Genomic DNA, 9,513 nt, shown 5'->3' with positions numbered 1-9,513 from the left:
GGGAGGAGTGGCTCAGCCGACGTTCAGACAGCTGGACAGAATCAGGTAATCAGTCAGCTATATAAGCATGCTTGTAACCTGGTTCTGGTCTCTTGCAGTAGGCTGGGTCCTGTGAGGACTGGGAACGGAGGAGCCACAGGCCGTCAGCCGTTGGAGATATGGCTGTTCCTTGTTTATTTGTGACTGTTTATTTTGCGCCACGTTTGCGGCAAGGGGAGAATAAACTATATACCCTGAACTCTGAAACTGAAAACGCTGTCCAGTCCTTCCTTCCCTCTCTGTGGGCACTGAGTTCCACACTTTCTTTTCATACCCCAGTTTCTCCACCTCCAGTCTTGCATCCTTTTTCCAGTTCTAATGTCCTCTTGTAGAGAGATCTTAAATGTTCTGCTCCAACCTGAAAGAAACAAAAAATACAGTTACTTTGACATTTGAGCATTGTTCCTTTGCAAGAAAAAAAGGTTCAAATGTCACATTGACTAGCCCGTTTGAATTATGGTTAATTAATTACCACTTGTGATCCTCTTGGCCTGGGAGGTGGAGGCCACAGGCTCAGGGGGACGAAGATCTCCCTCTTCCTACAAAATAATCATGGCAATGGAAGCAATTGATTCATTTCAGGATACAAGCAGCACTTGAAGCACGTAGTAGTCCCATGTGTAGACTACCACCATAAGCAAGTAATTAAAGATAATTCAATCACTGCCACATGTCCACACCCTCACATCTGCGTTAAGATTTGTAACTGCATAGAATTGGTAACAGAACTTAATTGTACCAGCAAAACACTCTTGGAATAAACTGACACGGTCTCGTCATCTGGGGCCTCCACCTGAGAGAATAACATATAAATGGTATATGATCAGCAACCAGAGACAACATGATGCCAGTATGTCAGGTTGCTTTCACTGTTTCCTCTGTATGGGACAGTGTGAAAGTGGCTGGTGGCAGCAACACCAGTGTCTGCCATCAACTGTAGAGAAAGTAAATGAGTTTCAAGGGGCCCTATTATGCTATTTTTCCACAAGTAAATATAAGTTATTGATGTCTCCAAACCTGGTCTTTGAATTCCTCAACTGGAAAAAACAATCGGAACATGTATTTCGGAGTGGATCACACTCCTCATTTTCAGCTTTTTTACCCCACTTTTTCAAATGGGTGATTCTGTCAGGGTGTAGCCTTATGCTAATGAGATGACCCCTGACCCCGCTCCTACTGAGGATGTGTCGCTCCGCCCCGTGCTGTCTGCGTCCAGCTTGTTGCCATGGTTATGGTTCTACGCTACAAACTAACAGCGGTGCAGCCGTACCGCTTCGAACCGGACTCCGACACAGAACCAAGACCAGCTCCTGTAGAAGTTCTACGCCGCGGATGCAGCAGGACGTTTCTGACGTGTTGTTGACAGTTCACAGTTGCATGTTTTCCAAATGGGGACGTAACATTATATTTAAACGGATGAAAACCCGATGAAAACAGTGTCCTGCAGTTTGTTTACATCACATTAACGGGATTAAAAACGTCATCCTCTACACATAAAGATATACAAGGAACAGGATTTGGTCAGTATCATGTCGTCCTCCAGAATTATGTGCTGAATTGTGAATTATAGGCTGTGTGCTGTATTTTATATACTTGATTGTGCTCCATCTCAACATTACGTGCTTAACTTACTGTTACAAAATTCAAACATGAAGTTTACTACTCATCCACCTCAGCTTGTCAGCAAAGTCAATCAGGTTACCATATTAACAAGATTTGTTGTTGAAATGCTCAAATTCTGTACTATATTCATCTAGGTGACCATGTGGGCCTTCAGACACCGAACATTTCTGCTGCATGGAGACACCACAGGTAATGTTACTGTCTGTTACACCAAGTTGTCTGTTGAGATTATTATTCACATAACATGACGATTATAATGATTCACACTAGGTAAGAAGACGGATGTAGCAGCTGGAGGAGGAAGAGGCTTGCATGGTGGGACATCCTGGTTGGAACTGTCTGTCTGAATGTTCTCTCTCCAAAACGCATGAAATATATATACAGCTGGTTATGGTGCTTTACACGTAAGAGGAATACAGCAGTCTGTTGTTTGTTTATCAATTGTGTTTTATAAAAATAAATCCCTCTATGCAACATATTATGCAGTCTTCCTGACCATTACTTCAGTAATATTAACCATGACACATTTTACAATTACTGTAAAGACTTTATTCTCAAATTAATCAGCAGTTGAAGTTCACAGTTATATCAGAACACAGGAGCCTGTAGTCCTCCTCGACAGGTGACTGCCAACAGTAGCTGTGGTGGGTCGCTGTGGGACGCTGATGTGAGCTGCTGCTCTGTAAGCAGACAGACAGTCAGACAGACAGTCAGAGTTTACAACTACATCTGAAATGTGGAACACGTTACTATTTCACTATAACTGATGTTGTGAAGCACCAATAGCTCGTAAAATCCCTTCGTTAGCGGTGCAAAAACAAACGTTTGGTGACGTCGTCTTTGCATCGGCGTGTATAAACAAACAGATCAGCTGCTCTTGCTGCCGCATTCAAGCTACAAAACGTTCCCAAGCAAACTGATCTCTAGGCGTTATTTTACAGGTTTGGGCCCCCGCAGTACTACGTATCATTAACCGTCCTCGATATCAATACAATGGAAGCTTTTAACGCAACACGCCACTGCTAACTTTAGCGCAACACGCCAATGCTAACACACCAATGCTAAGAAAGCAACGGTAAACTGTAACACGGCATATTACATAATATTTAGTAACTTACCGCTTCAGTGTCTGTGGTTGGCTCTCTGACTGTCGGTACTGATCCAAACTTTAGCCCCAGGTTAGAGGCATATCCTGAACTGTAGCGACCCATGTCAAAGCTCCCGTCGGTGAAGTGCGTCGCACACACAAACACACATTTACGGACGCGTGTGCGCACATTTCCATCGTAGATGCTCCGACGATGCCAGTAAATATCTGCAATTGGACTGCCAACTCGCTTTCCGTTGATTTTGGCATTTTTGTTCACTGGTTTGTATGTACATCACACTGACAGCCAACAGGTATGGGGATTATGTGGGCGGGACCACACAGGTGGAGCGATTCTAATGAGCCGAGATGACCCATATAAGGCACAGGAAAATTCGGTGCTGACGTCATTTAGTTGACATTCTGCAAACCGTTCGTTTATCGGGAGGATTTCTTTCAAACTGAGGAAGTGAAACAGGGAGATGGTGGTCTTTTCTGATACTGTGGGGACTTATTGATAACCGGGGGACCCATTTTAGGGTTGAAAAACATGGAAAAGTCGATTTTTCATAATAGGGCCCCTTTAAGTTTACGGGCGCTCGCGCGCGCGGACACACGCACTGAAGGCATGTATATCTGTATAATGTAATCTAAAGGAGTGGACCTAGAATAGAGCCCTGACTCACTCCAAAAATTACACATTGATTTTTTTTTTCAAGGTAGGATTTGAACCAGCATAAAGCAGAATAAAAAAAGTTAAATACATGTTACTTACTCCCACAATCATTATACAATTGTGTTTTATTTGCAACCAAGTAGTTGACATTGATACATAAGCCTACCCTGTATAAATGGGGTCCGTTGGGAGCCGCCACCACTGGGGTCTGATGACACACCCCTTTCCACCCCTTCCATTCAGGGGCAACCCTCATTATTGGCGACGGCCAGCTCCTCAGCAGGAATGTAGTCTTGTGTAGGCGGGCCCCCTCCTGTCTTTTTCCTTTGATTTGTTTTCCTGTTGGCTGCAAGCAATATCAAATTCATTTCATCGTGCTTTTTTATAGACGGATATCCTCCTACAATAGAGACTGAAGCACTGAAGCCTTGCACATGCCTAATTACCACTTTGAATGCTATTTTTATTTATTTGCTCCCAAGTCCGCCTTGCACCGTCAGGATTGCAGCTGAAAGAATGAGGCTGATATTATCATACACCACTCCATAAGAACACAGCCAAGCAACATATTCATTAAACGGAATACACAAATGTAGTTATAGTCAGATCTACTTGTGTCCTTATGATGAGGCAGTGATATTATAAGAACATTAAAGTCCCAGTCGGCAACATATACACATCATATTCACCGAAGCCGACACTATGCTCCGATAGAACAATATAAATCATCCGGTTTTAGAAAAAAAGCGTGCCTCTACGTGCACGTAAAGCCCGGCTCATCCTGTCCAATCAGCACGCAGGGCTGTGTTCGTGCACACACAGAGCCCCTCCCCCCTCTGGTCGTTCCACTATCACTCGGGGGAGGCGGAGGGAAGTAACAACAAGCTTCCAATTCCTCGATTAAAAACTGAAACGAGGAGGTCCAAAACAACAAAGGAAAAAAGAAAGATTGCGATGGTGCCTGTGATCACGGGCGGGGTTAGGGATGGCTACTTGAGCTCAAGCCCCGGATGTTTTTGCCAAAGCCCCGAATGTTTACAGTAGGGGGAAAGAAGCTCAACGCTGTTTATGTCAGTCTCCCTCCCCTGACCATACCGTAGTCTGAAGTGTAGACTTCCTGCAGTACAGGAGTCCAACAGAGAGGCAGCAGCAGCGGAAAAGTAACCTGCGTTCACAGCCTGCCCTGCCGAGAAGAGTATGTCCTCTCTCTCTTTCCTGTGTTGACTCCAGAGATGGGGGACTTGAGTCTAGTGACTTGAGTCGAGTCAGACTTAAGTCGCCAGATTGAGGACTTGTGACTTGCTTGATCAACAGTGAGAAAAGACTTGACTTGGACTTGCTATCTGTATGACAGATTGACTATATAGGATCTCAGGTGGCAGCAACCACTTCAGGGTGTCAGGTCAGGACACGGTAGGTGCAGAATGAAGGACAGAGCCAGCAATAAAGTCAACCTTTTATGAATCCGAGTGGGTGTGTGTGTGGTTTCTGCAATGTTAAACACAACAATACAGATTGATTAGAAATAAGGTACAACTTAACATAAACATATACTGAGTTAGATATACACTATCTCTCTAATCAGATAACTACAGCTCCAAATGATTTATGAACTTAAATCATTATTAAACAATAAACAGAATGAGCATTGATATGCAATATGCAGTACAAACATCAAAGACTAGCAATACAGTAGCCTAGCATAAGGCACTCAGGCTATTGCTAGTTAGCGGCTAATTGTTTGACACTCATTAGCACCTAAGTGTTTATCACATAATGAAATCTGAAGGCAAAAACTACTACAGTCATCAGTTGACTCATGAATAAAACAGAAATATCAACATAGTGTAACATATGAATACAACAACATAACTCACGGCTCAATGGACGCACACACTGCAGACACACGGAGGGACAGTTCAGCCGATACCTGCTCTGAGCTGAGCAGTACGTATGTGGTGCGTTCAAGGATCTCAGCAGTGTAGGAATTCACATGCACAACAATTATCAACAAACTTAAAGGAATAATGCTCAGAGGGACGACCTTTTGTACACTATCCATGACTTGAGACTTGACTTAGACTTCCATGAAATGACTCGACAAGTCATTGCTGTCTTGGTTAATTGGTGAATAATAATAAAAAAAATATTTTCGATTTGATGTTTCCTGCTGCATGTGGGCGAACCTGGCAACCGGTAATCTATCTACTACGTGATGCGCACGCCCATCTAACAGTAGAGCAGCCGGGGTTTGAAGCATGGAAGGAGGCACTGCTACCAGTTCTGCTGCTGTCACAGCAGGCGCGCCGGAAGCACCGGTGCCGCTTTTCACAGGAATCCGGCCTGCAAAGTAATATTTACTGGCCCTTTCAGCGGAGAAAACATTAAACAATGCTGGCCGTATAGTGGCCGTTATGAGCTGCCCTCTCTCATCTCTGCGCAGCAGTGTAGATTTGCTCCGCAACAATCCTCACCGCGCGCCCCCGCTACGTTCTTCTTCATGTACTTTACGCGCTTGATGTTGTTCTCATGACCGTTCCGCCTCGTTGAACCACCACAATGTCGCTTTCTACTTTGAAACGTTGACACTGTATTTTGATAAGCTGTTGCACTCATCAGACTTGTGGTGTGAGCGGAACCTGGACTGGTAAAATGCGGCTGTGTGTCTCCGTCCAAAATCCGCTGCGCTCATGCTCACATGCGCTGATGCAGGTCGAGTGTTTAGTATAAATATATGCAGAGACAGCGCTCATTCAAAACAACATCAAATAAGGATTGTTTTTGATAAGCTGTGGAACTCTGAGTTAACCTATTTCTACCTGAATTTCTATGAACTATTAAGCTGTTGAGTAAACCTTTAACTTATATTTTACTTGATAAAATAAGACAATATATGCACTCATATGTCGTAGTATTTTACAGTATCTGTAGCTATTAACGTGATGCCCATCATTTTCCAGCCATATTTTTCATTTTCATTTCCATCAACCGGCCCTCATTCAAAACTAATTGAATAGCCCTGCTATAGGCCACCTTATCTTATCTAGTTAGGCTATCAGATGTGAGGTTTTTTTAGTTTTTTTATGCACCCCCACTTTCAAACTCGTTCCGGCGCCACTGTGTCACAGCCAGTGTTCCCAAAATGATAAAATTTGGATTTAAAGATATTCAACTCAACAAAAGAAATGATTTGCCGTGTGAAGCGCAAAAATATCTGACACATCCAGCACCACGTCAAATTTCATCCGCCATTTCTGACTACACAAAGAAAATTAAGAAATGTCTCTAGCTAACTTCACAATTCTTTTTAATCTAACGTTTGTTGTAAATAAAAGGAAGTGGTTTGCTGCCCTTCCCAAGATAAACTACTGTGTTGACTCTGTCTGGTAATTATTGTTTGGTACACCTGGCCCTGTACTCGTTCCTAGTAATTCTGATCCCGCTGGTCCTAGTGAGTATTTATAATTATTCTTTAGCCTTATATCCCCTTCCTCTATTTGTTAGCCCTTTTGTGCAAAGGAGGGCTACATAAAACTTAGGCTGCACTCTCAAAGTTTTAAGATGGTTGTGCCAGCTTATTATATTTCTATGACTTGACTTGTGACTTGCTTGACCTAAGCTCTGACTTGACTTGACTTAACTCGACTCTCACAAAAATGACTTGGGACTTGCTTGAGACTTGAAGGTTAAGACTTGAGACTTGCTTGAGACTTGCATATGTGTGACTTACTCCTATCTCTGGTTGACTCCACCCGCAGGTCAAATCGACATCTGTCAGATGGACATAGCTACATGTTGGACATAAGAAAGTTTTTCTCGGCGGCGGCAGAACAACCAACGCCGGAACAGATGTTTTAGGTCTGTGAATGTTAAGATTAACACTCGATGTGTGAGAAGTTACTCACTGACAAAGTAATCATCTTTCAAGTGCGCAGGTGGCCGAGTGGTTAGAGCACATGCCATGAATACACGTATACGCAGCCGACTCCAGTTTGAATCCAGCTTGGAGGTATTTTGCTGCATGTCACAACCCCTCTCTCTCCTGTGTTTCCTATCTATCCACTGCTAATAAAAGGTGTCTGTGCCAGAAAAAATCTTTAAAAAAAAGAGATTTAAAGTTATAGTTTTTGCTAGATGGTTTTCATTACCGTCAGTTGTAATAACAGTTAGCATACGCAATGAAAGTGAATAACAACAACATTAACAAAAACAAAAAAAGCCAGAACTTTGCACATACATCTTTCGTCCCTCTGGGCTAAGCCTCGGATCTCCCATAATCCTAGATCCGCCCCTGCCCGTGATAAAACCAGAGCCAACATCAGACCCGCATTTCAAAGGTGGCGTGATCTAAGGGATTTCAAAGGGCACGAAGTCGAGGGGAAGGAGCTCGGTGGTCTTGGGGGAGGAGCGTGAGAGTTGTAAACACTTGCCGACTGGGTCTTTAACGTACACATTCACACAGTCAATTTCTTTGCCAGCTGTCCTTCCTGCATTTGGATGAAACTATTGATTTTTGCCTGTATTATAATGTTTTACTTCTTCATATTTCTGTAAGATTATGGTTTGCTCCATGTATGTGAAATATGCTGATTGGTCACATGCTGAAAACGCCGGCTCTTTCATGTGCACACGCTCATAGCTCAAAAGGAAAACCCTGGGTTCACTTACCGAGTTGATAACCAGCCTGACCGCTTATCTTGATTGCTGTTGTTATGGTTAGTGAAGCTGGATAACTAAAAGATACCCTGGTATGTTGAACTCTCGTAGTACAGGCCTCTGGTGTCAACTCTGGCTTGTCTTTTTTAGGACTACCAATCAAATCAGTGATGTTTCTAGATAGGAGAGCAGCTCCATCCAAAGTAGTCAATTTATCCTGATCAGACGAGGTTTTCTCCAGAAAGGCTGCTACTTATCTACGAAGCCTAAATGATTAACTGGACACAACCTCGATAGCCAGCGGTGGAAAGATGACATGGGGGAGCTTGTATGTCACTGAGCCATAGGAGGCACAAAGGAAAGAGCAGGTGAGCAGGTGACTTATATAGCCTGGTTGATTAACTGAGGCGGAGTCAGGCCTCAGGCTGCATTCAGTAGCAGCTCACCACACTGTTGTGTTTTAGCAGCACCTGCAACCAGGACAGCTTACACCAATACTTTCCCAACAAGGAAAACATTGAAAATATCTGCAGAACCAACAACAGTAGCTAGATATAGCTGTAGCAGCTATTGTACTATTACTATTGTGTCATTTCTGTTCAAATCTGATCAACCTTTCTCCATCATTCCAATGTCAAATCAAGTAATAACCATCTGTTAATGATATAAATACTCTAATCATTATGTAAATGAATAGATACACATCTTACCACATAAGATAGATCAGTTCAAATGAACAATCAATCAATCAATCAATCAATCAATCAATCAATCAATCAATCAATCAATCAATCAATCAATCATGTACTTCCATCTCACAGCATAGAAATAAAATCATGAATGTTCTGAAACCGGATTTTTTTAAACCTTTTAAATCTATTTATGCATCTTAATAACATTTTAAACAACTATTTTAACCAAACATTTTAATATGGGCCTATTTATTCTTAAATTCTTCTCATATCCATATCAACATATATATGGCAATTTAATGAACTGAGTCACCAATATCTAAATAGTTTAGTAAACACTCCCTCAATTAAATTACTTCTAAGTCAACAAACAGAGTATAAGGCACCTGTGGTGGAGTTAATACTATGAATGATCTGCTACAGTGGTGACTAGCTTAGTTGACCTAGCAGCAGAGTTAAAAGCAGAAGTTAAAAGTTCATGTAAATGCTAGCAATTTATGCAAGTGATTAGCTCGCGGCTAGCACGATTAGCTCGCGGCTAGCGCAATTAGCGGTCTTTTGTAAGCATTTACAACAACATAAAGCAATCTTGATCTGTGTCTATATGATATCAAACACCAAGTATCAGGGTCACAACTCCGATTGCTTTTTTTAAAAGAACCATATTTCACAAACAGAGTTAAAAAATGTGTTAAAAACGTGTTTTGGTTTTTAAAATCGCAGTCGGCAATTTGTTTGAT

General features: G+C 42.4%; 1 long non-coding RNA gene across 1 annotated transcript in view; it reads right to left on the bottom strand.

The window, feature by feature from the left end:
* Positions 1–341: 341 nt before the first annotated feature.
* LOC311031967 overlaps positions 342–9,513 on the bottom strand; it is a 78,953-nt gene continuing 69,781 nt past the window's right edge. The window contains exons 2-4 of the long non-coding RNA XR_014599126.1: positions 3,592–3,771; positions 512–578; positions 342–397 (exon numbers count right to left, since the gene is read on the bottom strand). This is a non-coding gene — a long non-coding RNA (uncharacterized lncRNA). The remainder of the gene's footprint in view (positions 398–511; positions 579–3,591; positions 3,772–9,513) is intronic.

Source organism: Eutrigla gurnardus (assembly GCF_963514095.1).
Source record: "Eutrigla gurnardus genome assembly, chromosome: 21".
Classification (NCBI taxonomy): domain Eukaryota; kingdom Metazoa; phylum Chordata; class Actinopteri; order Perciformes; family Triglidae; genus Eutrigla; species Eutrigla gurnardus.
This window is presented reverse-complemented; position numbering and strand designations above follow the sequence as displayed.